The sequence below is a fragment of the Panthera onca genome, chromosome D4 (genome assembly GCF_046562875.1).
Source record: "Panthera onca isolate mPanOnc1 chromosome D4, mPanOnc1 haplotype 2, whole genome shotgun sequence".
Lineage (NCBI taxonomy): Eukaryota > Metazoa > Chordata > Mammalia > Carnivora > Felidae > Panthera > Panthera onca.
The window spans coordinates 2446222-2457458 of record NC_138351.1 but is presented as its reverse complement, the minus strand read 5'-3'; the positions used below and the strand labels follow the sequence as shown (position 1 = coordinate 2457458).

Below are 11237 nucleotides of genomic sequence, written 5' to 3'. Positions count from 1 at the left end.
GCCCCTGCAGCGGAGCGGGGCCTGGTCCCCTGTCCGCGGGCCTCGGTTTCCCCCTCCGTGGGATGGGCTCCCGGTCGTGCCCATAAAGTCCTTAGTTTAGCTCCCAGAGCGTGTGCTTTTGGCTTTTCTCCCTGAGGCTGTTTCTACTCACATTTGGCCACTAAACTCCTGTCTTGAGACAATTACAGAGGAGAAAGCGTGAAGGGTAATTAGCGCTCGCCTTCCAAGGAGGAAAGAGTGAGAAACCTGCACTGTGTGTTTGCTCGGCTTCCCAGGCCAGGGCTCTTGGGATGGGGGGGGCTGGGGGCGTGACTGGGGGGTGCTTCGGTCCCCCCATCAGTAAGCAGGGTAACGATGGCACGTGCATGGGGTCATGAGGAGGGAATGGAAAGGGTGCCAAGTGCTTAGAACAGTTCCCGCCAAGGAGGCAGCACAGACCAGCTCATTACCACGGTACCCGAGAATCTGGAGGGACTGGCCAGTGCAGCTGCAGGGAGAGAGGTGACAGGGGCAGACACCCCCGTAGAGGGAGAGGAAGGAGGCGGGAACCTGCTCTTGGGGTCGGGGGTGGCCCTGCCGGCTGCTTCCCACCACCTGTCCCCAGGCTTCTTGCAAACCAACCGGTTTAAGTCACTTAGTAGCTGCCACCGTGTCCCCCATCACAGCACATCTCCCGCCTAGCAGTAAGCCAGGCACGGCAGCCCCCAGGAGGCACCAAGAGCTGGACTGCCTTGAAGACACAGACAGCAGCCAGGCCCTGGGCCAACCCAGCTCTGCCCCTTGCCCTCTCGGCACCATCCGGGTGGTAGGGCCTCACGGGGAAACGGGGCTAGCTGTATCTCCCCCTCCTTGAGCTGCGAGAAGTCACAGCGGGTTCTACAGGGAGCACACTCAGAGGTGCGCCTGGAGCACTGTGGGCAGCAAGGCCCGTGGACCCTGTCCCTGGGGAGGGGCTCAGACCAGGCACCGGGGGCCCACTGAGGCACACAACCACTCGGGTGTGCGTGCTGGCGAGGGAAGCCTCAAACAAATGCCCCGTCACAGCCGGATCTGGAAACAAAGCAGCACCCAGGCCAGATTTGAGGAGGGGTCTGGTCCATCCCCCAGGAGGGCTGGCGGCTCCTCCCTGCAGAGGCCCCAGGACAGCCCAGGGGTCACGCTCTTACACTTTGCACGGCCTCTGGGCTGACCATGGAAAGAGCAAAAGGGCCCTCAGGCTGGCCAGGGGCCTGAGACTGCAGCCCAGGAGCAGAGGTCCAGAGGTCACCGGGAGGCAGGAGTCCTGGTGGGTCCCTGCCAGCCCGCAGGACCTCGGGGTGCTCATCAGTGTGGCAAGCGTCCACTCAGAGACAGAGCCGCGGTGCAGGCGGGTAGAGCCACGAGCCGGACAGGCAGGCTTCACGCCCCGAACAGCAGGAGGGACATTGTGGCTCTCTCCAGATTGGCCCCTTGTCATTGGCTCCTCGCCTCTTATCGCCCATTTTAGAGATGACGAGGCCAAGGCTCAGAGGTGATGTAACTGTGCATTCGAGGCTTGAAAGGACATTTGTCACAATGCCGGATGGTATCAGGCCTCTTTGTACCCGTGACCCCAGCTTCTTGGAGCACGTCCTCCCTGGAAGCCCAGCTGACCCCTTCCTGTCTTGTCCACCTGCACATTCAACGTCACCCTGTCTCCATCAGTCTAGAGCCCAACTGCGCCATCCCTGACGCCTCCTCTCTGACATATCAGGGCTGGGGGGACAGCGGCGCGGGACGCCAGCACCCAGCAGGCTTCCCGCTCCCCACCAGGTGCTTTCCGCTGGGCAGGGCCCGTCTTCGGCCGCTCTCTGATGCACCCAGCCCAGGGCAGCCTCGGAGTCCCCAGTCCTCTGGGGGTCAGCGACGCCCAGCCCTGTAACCCAAAGATGCCCCCAGGGACCCCACAACCCCTCACACCACTCCACTCGGCTTCCACCTCCAGAGAGACCCGCTAATTCTTCAAGGACGCCACTCACCCTCAGCATAAAGCGCCCATTCTTCCCCAGTGTGGGGCTGGGGTGGGAAAATATTTTCCAAAGGTCAGTTTTCCAATTATACTTAAAATTTGAAAGCTCATTTTTTTCTTTTTTGCCTCCCCTCGGTGCAGCCGCGTTCTGCTAATTTCATAAAGATACCATTTAGCTGAGGTAGGTGGGATTCTGGGCATCAGAACAGCTTCCCAACGTCAACAGCCAGCCGTAACCGTAACCACCAACTTCCCATCATTTGTGGGGGAAAAAACGTTTCTCTCCCAAAAATTATGGCCTGTAGGAATCAGACAACATCCCCATTGCCCGGCGGGAAATTACAGAGATTTTCTTGCGTACTTAACCTTAAGCCACGTTTATAAAGTCCTGCTCTGTCTTAATGACTCTCTCATGGTCCGCTGGGGAAGCAGGGTGTTTGAGGAAGTCACTTGGGTGTGTGATGCAGGTGAGTGCCCATGTCACGTGGTCCCGGGTCTGGCATGCAGCTGGGGGCTGGGAGCCCGGGCCTACACTCCCTGGCACGCGTGTGTGTCTGAGGGCACGGAGCAGGGTGGACGGGATGGTCTCGGCCATGCCCTTCAGATGAGGACAGGATGAAGGGTTCACAGGCAACAAGTGGGGGACTCGGCCAAGACGCCCCTCTCCCTCTGCTGTCTCCATTGACCCCAACGGGAACAGGGAACCTTCTCCCTGCCTCCACCACATCTGTCCCCATGCTCCATTCTCCGCCTCAGCCAGACCTTGGCCCTCCCCGTCCAAACCTTCAAGGCCCCAAATGGCTCAGAAGGAGGGGGCTCCTCCCTGAGGCCTGCCAAGCCACGCCCCCTTGCAGGTCGCTCGGCCCCTCCCTCCCAGCACGGGACAGCTAAGTCGCTGAGGGCACCAGATGATAAGGCAAGTGACAGGAGGGGGGGGGGGATGTGAGGGGCCCAGGAGCTCATGCCCCTCCCAAGAGAGGAAGGCCGGTCTTTCCCCAGGGTGGGGAGGGGGCAAGCCACAGGGCAGGGCACAGCCTGACCAGGATGCCTCCAGGGATGAGGAGCCTGCAGGCCTGCAGGCCAGAGCTGAGCTGAGCTGGGCTCAGGAGGTGGAGGAGAAGCAGCAAGCGGGAAGGCAGAAGCAGAGGACAGGCTGGAGCCTGCTGGGTGGGTCGGGTGCAGGAGCAGTGAGGGCGGGGGAGGGGGCGGCACAGGTGCCTCGAGGGGCAGAGGCCTGGGTTCAGGGCCTGTGTGGGCAGAGCCCACCCGTTACCCACGACCAGGACCAATGAGGACGGCGAGGCCCAGCTGGGGGAGGAGGGAGGCCGGTGCCCAGTCCTGGGGGAGGGGCAGGGCTTCTCATCTCCAGCCAATGGGCCTGAGGACACCAGCAACGTCCAATTCTAGGAGACGATGGGAATCTGACTTTTTGACCTGAAATACCCCAGTTTTCCAACTTTGGCCACTTACTTTATGCTCTTAAACCCTCGGCACGTCAAACCCCGTCCTTCCCCTCATTCCCAGACTCCAGCCATCTCTTGCGAGTGTTTGTTCCTGCCTCACCATCTTTGCACTGCTGTTTCCTCTGCCCAGGACACCCCTGACCCAGTGACTGCAGGGCTGGCTCCTTCTCCACTTGGAGGGCCCTGACCACTGCCCCATTTTGTCTTCCTCCCAGCCCTGCCCTGCCCTCCCTTTACATTATGTACTCATGGGTTCCTCTGTCTATTGTCTGCCTCCCTGACAAAAGTGAAAACTCCTGAAGGCACCAGCTGTCTGATTTGTTCACTACTTTACCCTTGGTGCCCAGGACAGTGTCTGATACGTAGTAGGTGCTTAGGAAAAGCATAATCAATGAACAAATGGGTTATAATGTCCTGCCCCTTTACCACGTGGCTGGCCAGCACCCTCCTGCCCCTGTGACTCCCCACTCCTCCTGGGACCCTGGGCACTTCCTGCGGTGGGTCCTCAGCTGGGTCCTACAGCAAAGGCCTCTGCCCTGGAGAGAAGGAGGGGCCTAGCCCGGGGCTGATGTTGCCGGAAGCCCCTTCTGCCTGACCCCTCTGCCCTATAACCCCGTCTTATTCTGCTTATAGGACTGTCCACCACCTGAAAGGACTGGGTTAACCAAGCCCATCTGCTCAGCTGTCATGAGGCCAAGTTGGGCTAAGCATACCTGGGGACAGCAAGGATGTCCATGTCTCTGGGTGTGGGCATGCGGGCTCCAATGGGGTGGTGAGGTCCTTGGCCTGTGGTCAGGGTGAGGAGCTGGGATTCTATTCTAGAGAGTCACTGAAGGGCCTACTGCAGACCCTGTGGGGGGCACAGAATGAAATCTGGTAGATGAAACCGGTGTCCTCAGCTCCCAGATGAGATGGTGAAACAGGGAAATGGAAGCCCATTCCTCGTACCAAGGCTCCTGCTGCACAGGACAAAGGAGGTGTGGCCCTGCCTCCAAGAGCTCAGACCCTACAGAGGCCACCGGGCTGCACATTCCTTAATTCCCCCATCTATGCATGCATCTGTCCGTAATCCACCCACCCACCGTCCTTCCACCCAGGGGTGTGCCTGCAGGGCCTGGATGGTCTCCTGCACCCACTGTCTCAAGGTGAAGATTGTAAAGAGAGAAAGGTCAAGCTCCAGGCTTGGACTGGGCTCTCCCTTGCTCAAGTCCTGGGTGAGGAAGAAGAAAGGAAAGGAAAAAACTCTCTGGACACCTGTACTGTAGCCTGCACTGTGGTAGGCATTTGAGAGGAATGATTTCTTCTGCTTTTCAAAGCTACCTGATGAGGGAGGGATTATCCTTTATATTTTTCCCAGAAGAAACTGGAGATTAGAGAGAGTAGGCGGCTTACCCAAGGCCACAGAGCTAGTAAGTGGCTGAACCAACACTGGCACTAAAGGCTAGCTCATTCCAAACTCCCAATGAAAAGGAGGGATTCAAGGCAACCCGTGTAATTGCTGATAGGCAAGCGGTCTGTAAGCCAAAGCACAAGCCAACAGGTGAGCCGAGTGCTGCCTGCACCAAGATTTTTTATGCCATCATTAAATATTTGATATAAAGATAATACATGCACAAGGTGAAAAAAAAGAGGTCACATGTACAAGATGAACAATAAAGAGAAAGTCTCAATTTCCAGCTCCGGTCATGATGAAGTCCCGAGTGGAAGATTTACCCCTCCCCCACAAGCAACTATAAAATTAGATAAAGTATATATGAGGCAGCTGTTCCGAACACTAGGCCTCACACAAAGGAGAACTGTAATTCTCAAGAGAAGGAGAGCACACAAGGTGAGCTCTACAACCTGGCTTTCTGTCTGATGCACTCACCCAGCTGTGGCACAGGGATATGGAACCTACACAGACAGCGTCCTGGGAAGGGGGGACACAGTGGTGCTCGGGACTGCTGAGGTGGAGAGAACGGCAAGGCAAGGAGTGGGAAGGAGAAGACTGTGCAGGGATGCACCAGAATTTTTCCCAGAGCACCTCAGCATCTCGGCAGAATATACTGGCTAGAAATGCACAGGGCTGCGCTCTGCTGGGGTTGGCAGAGAACGGCTGGTGGGTAGTTGAGAGCTGAAGGGGGGATCCAGGAGGGCTCAATGACATGGTGTTCTGCCTCACTGTTATGAAGGGCTACTCTAGGCCCTCCCTAAAATGCCTACCAGCAAGCCTCAATGGAATCAAGTTCATCTGCTGATAAACTAATGGCCTGTCAGAAAACCAGTGAACATTCTCTAAAGAAAGAGAACATCCAGGTTCTCAACAGCATAGCATCCACAATGCTTGAAACACAATAAAAAATTACTAGACATACAAAAAGCAGGAAAAGGGAACCTACAACCAGGAGAGAAAGAAAGAAAGAAAGAAAGAAAGAAAGAAAGAAAGAAAAAAAGAAAGAAAGAAAAAGAGTAAACAGACATAGAAATAAAACATATGTTTGATTAACAGACAAGGACTTTAAATGATTGCGATACTGTATTATCTATTATACTACAGTCAAGAACTTAAAGTAGAAGAGTGAATGGGTGCCTGGATGGCTCAGTTGGTTAAGCATTCAACTTTCGGCTCAGGTCATGATCTCATGGTTAGTGAGTTCAAGCCCCGCATCAGGCTCTGTGCTGACAGCTCAGAGCATGGATCCTGCTTTGGATTCTGTGTCTCCCTCTCTCTCTGCCCCTCCCCCACTTGTGTGCATGTGTGCATGCAAGTGCATGTGCTCTCTTGCTCTCTCTCGCAAAAATAAATAAACATTAAAAAATTTAAAGTAGAAGCATGAAAAAAAAGTGGAATTTCATCAGGGAACATGAAACTATAGAGAAGAATCAAGTGGAAATTCTAGAGCTGATAAAATACTTGCAAGGTGAAATTTATTAGCAATTGGATTCTGCAGGAGAAAGATCAGTAAACTTGAAGACAAGGTGATAGAACTATCCGGTTGAAGCACACAGAGAACGAGATGTCAGAAAATAATCAGAGTCTCAGAATTGTGCGGAAAATATCAATTAGTCTAACATGTGTAAAATTGAAGTCCCAAAAGAAGAGAGAGAGATTGGGGTGGAAAAATACTTAAAGAAATAGTGGCAGAAAAGTTTCAAAATTGGGTGAAAACCATAGACCCAAAGATGCAAGAGGCACAATGGAACTTGAGCAGGATAAACGGGGGGGGGAAAAAAGAGGAACCCACGCTAGGACACCTCATATTTAAATGGTTAAAAAGCAAATTAAAGACTGATTCAGTTGGTGAGCATGTGGCCCTTGATCTCAGGGTTGTGAGTTTGAGGTCCACAACGGGTGTAGCGATTGCTTCAAAGTAAAATCTCCCACTGAGTTATCATCAGAAACAAGACAATAAAGTGACATCTTTGAAATGCGGCAAAAAAATTCAATCTAGAATTCTAGAGCCAGCAAAATCACCCCTTAAAAATAAAGGGAAAATAAAGACATTCCATGCAAACAAAAGCTGAGATAATTCATCTACAGCAGATTTAAACTACCATAAATGTTAAAGGAAGCTCTTTGGACTCAACAGCTATAATAGCAGATGTAAGCCTACTTACATGAAGTAGTGAGGAGTGCCAACAATGACAAATACATGGGAAAGTAGAAAGGATTTTGACATGTCTGTAGAGAAAGAGAATTGATTCATAACGATAAAAGTAGATTCTTCAGGAAGATACAGCCATTCTGAACATGAATGCCCCAAACAACCAGATGTTCAAAATGCAGAGAAGCAAACACTGAGGAACTAAAGAAATAGACACACCCACAGATCACAGATATAGAGATGTAACCTTCCTCTTGGAGTAACTGAGGAGCCATCAATAAGGAGATGGAAGATCTGCACATCATAAGCCAAATTGACACAGTTGACATCTATAAACCACAACACTGATGAACTCACATTTTTAAAATGCATATGGAAGTTCAGCAAAATGAGTCATACTCCGTTAAAAAGCATTGCAATAAGAGTATGTTCTCTAGCCATTACTAGAGATTAAGATATCCGTAAGAGGTTAATAAGAAGATCTTTAAAGGTAACACACTTCTAAATAATCCATGGGTCAAAGAAGAAATCACAAAGGAGATCAGAAAATATTTTGAAGTGGTGAACACTAAAACATATCAAAATCTATGGAAGGAAGCAGAAATTGTTCTTAAAGGGAAATTTACAGCTTGAAATGCCAACAGAAGAAATACATACAATCATCTAAATTCCACCTTAAGAATTTAAAAAAGAACAAATTAAAACCAAAATAGAAAGAAGGATATAATAAAGACAAGAACTGAAGTCAATAAAGTAGAAAATAAACAATAGAGAAAATCAAGAAAATAAAAAGTTGGTTATCTGAAGATCAATAACATTGACAAAACACCTAACTAGCTCAATTAAAGAAAAAGGGAAAATACAAGCTGCTGTTATTATGGATGAAAGAGGGGATGTAATTACATGTCCTGAAGACAGTAAAACAGCAATAAAGGAATGTTATGGACAACCTTATGCCAATATATTTGACAACTTAAATAAAATGGACAAATTCCTCAAAAGGCACAATTCCATATTTCATGTGGATGTGCGCACACACACACACACACACACACACACACACAGTAGACATGAATAGCCCTATACTTACTAACACTTTGAGATTTCCCCACAAAGAAAACTCTAGGCTCAGATAGCTTCACTAGGGAATTATATCAAACATTTAAGGATGAAATAATACCAAACTTACACGAAGTCTTTCAGAAAATACAGGAGGAGGAAAAACTTTCTAACCATTATAGAAGGCTATCATAACCTTAATAAAAAAACTAGCAAAGGACATTACAAGAAAAGAAAATTACAGACCAATATTCTTTAAGCATATAGACACAAAATCCTTAGGAAATATTAGCAAATCAATTGCAGGAAAAGTGTGTGTGTGTGTGTGTGTGTGTGTGTGTGTGTGTGTGCGTGCATATGTATCTAAGTGCACACATGTCAATACCAGGAATGCAAGGTTGCTTTAATATTTAAAAAATCAGTATAATTTACCACATTAATAGAATGAAGGAAAAAATATACGATCACATCAATAAATATAGAAAAAAACATTTGAAAAATTCAACACCTGTCCAAATCCCATGATTTGGAGGACATGGAGGAACCTCTCAGCAAATTCTAGAAACAGAAGGAAACTTCCTCAATCTGATAAAGAATATCTATAAGAAACCAGCAATTAGCATCACATGCAATGGTGAAACATTGCATACTTTGCTTCTTAGATTGAAAAGAGAAAAGGGATGTCTGCTCTCATTCCTTCTATTTAACATTGTACTTGAGGTTATAGCCAGTGCAATAAGGTAATAAAACAGAAATCAAATACACAGAGATTGGAAAGAAAGAAAAAAAATGTCTTTATTTTTCAGAGGACACATTGTGTAAATAGCAAAGTCTAAGGAATTTACCAAAAAAATCTACTAGAAATAGTAAATGAATTAGGCAAGATTTCATGATACAAGGTCATTATATAGAAATCAATTATATTTCCATATAATATCAATTAATAATTAGAATATGATTCTTAAAAAAACACAATACTATCTATGAAGCATCAAAAATGTACAATGACTAGGGGAAAACTTAACCCAAGTTGTACTGGAACTGTTCACTGAAAACTACAAAACATGGCTAACAGAAATTGAGGAAGACCTACATAAATGTAGATAAATACCATGTTATTGGGTTGAAAGACAACATTGCTAAGATGTTAATTCCCAAATTGATCTACAGATTTAATACAATCCCAATCAAAATCTCAGCAGTGCTCTTAGAAATTGACAAGTTTATCCTAAAATTTATATAGAAATGTGACATAGAGTATCCAAAGCCATCTTGAGAAAGAAGGGAGAGATTGGTAGACTTACACTATGTCAAGACTCATTATGGCATTGGCAAAAGGATGGAAAAACTGATCAATGGAATAGACAGTAGTCCAGAAATAAATCCACCCTTATAGGGTTAACCGATTTTTTGACAAGAGCTCCAAAGGAATTGAAGAAGAAAGAAAGACTTTTTAGGAAATAGGTCCAGACCTTTTCCACAATGAGTTTGCCACCAGAACACAGGTGTTGTGAAAACCACCGCTAAACCTAAAACAAGATGGGAAAGGAAAAGACTCATATCAACATCGTTGTCATTGGATATGTAGACTCAGGTAAGTCTACTACTACTGGTCATCTAATCTGAGGCCGCTGAGATGGAAAAGGGCTCCTTCAAGTATGCCTGGGTCTTGGATAAACTGAAAGCTGAATGTGAACGTGATTATCACCATTGATACTTCCCTGTGGCAGTTTGAGACTAGTAAGTGTTATGTGACCAGCATTGATGCCCCAGGACACAGAGACTGTATCAAAAATATGAGTCCAGGCACATCTCAGGCTGACTGTGCTGTCATGATCGTTGCTGGTTATGTTGGCAAATTTGAACCAGGCACCCCCAAGAACGGGCAGACCCATGAGCATGCCCTTTTGGCATGTAAAACAACTTATTGTTGGTGTTAACAAAATGGATTCCACTGAGCCACCCTACAGGTACGAAGGAATCATTAAAGAAGTCAGCACCTACATTAAGAAAACTGGCTACAACCCCCACACAGTGGCATTTGTGCCAATTTCTGATTGGAAAGGTGACAACATGCTGGAGCAAGTGCTAACATGCCTCGGTTCAAGGGATGGAAAGTCACCCGTACAGATGGCAATGACAGTGGAACCACACTGCTTGAAGCTCTGCATTGCATTCTGCCACCTACTCATCCAACTGACAAGCCCTTGCGTCTGCCCCTCCAGATGTCTACGCAATTGGTGGTATTGGTACTGTCCCTGTGGGTCGAGTGGAGACTGGTGTTCACCAGGCATGGTGGTCACGTTTGTTCCGGTCAATGCTACAACTGAAGTAAAGTCTGTTGGAACCTACCATGAAGCTTTGAGTGAGGCTCTCCCTGGGGACAATGTGGGCTTCAATGTCAAGAACGTATCTGTTAAAGATGTTGGTCGTGGCAATGTGGCTGGTGACAGCAGAAATGACCCGCCAATGGAAGCAGCTGGCTTCATGGCTCAGGTGATTATCCTGGACCATCCAGGCCATCCCGGTGCTGGATACACACCTGTGCTGGACTGTCACCCAGCTCACATCGCCTGCAAGTTCGCTGAGCTGAAGGAGAAGATTGATCGTGGTTCTGGAAAAAAGCTGGAAGGTGGCTCCACGTTCCTGAAATCTGGCGATGCTTCCATTGTTGATATGGTTCCTGGCAAGCCTGTGTGTGTGTTGAGAGCTTCTCTGACTATCCTCCTCTGGGCTGTTTTGCTGTTTGTGTCATGAGACAGAAGGTTGCTGTGGGTGGTATCAAAACAGTGGACAAGAAGGCAGCTGGAGCTGGCAAGGTCACCAAGTCTGCCCAGGAAGCTCAGAAAGCTAAATGAATATTATGCCCATACCTGCCTTGATCAGTGGCCGAAGAACGGTGTCACAACTATTTGCGCCAGGTGGCCATTTAAGTACAATAGTAAAAGACCGGTTGATGATAATGCATTGTAAAACCTTCAGAAGCAAAGGAGAATGTTTTGTGGACCATTTTTTTTTGTGTGTGGTGTGTGTGGCAGTTTCAAGTTATTAGTTTTTAAAATCAGTACTTTTTAATGGAAACAACTTGACCAAAGGTCTGTCACAGAATTTTGAGGCCCATTAAAACAAAAATTTGATGAGGAA

At 48.2% G+C, this 11237-nt stretch overlaps 1 pseudogene; it reads left to right on the top strand.

The window, feature by feature from the left end:
- The first annotated feature begins 9632 nt into the window (after positions 1-9632).
- On the top strand, positions 9633-10954 carry LOC132663928 (elongation factor 1-alpha 1 pseudogene; annotated as a pseudogene).
- Positions 10955-11237: the final 283 nt, after the last annotated feature.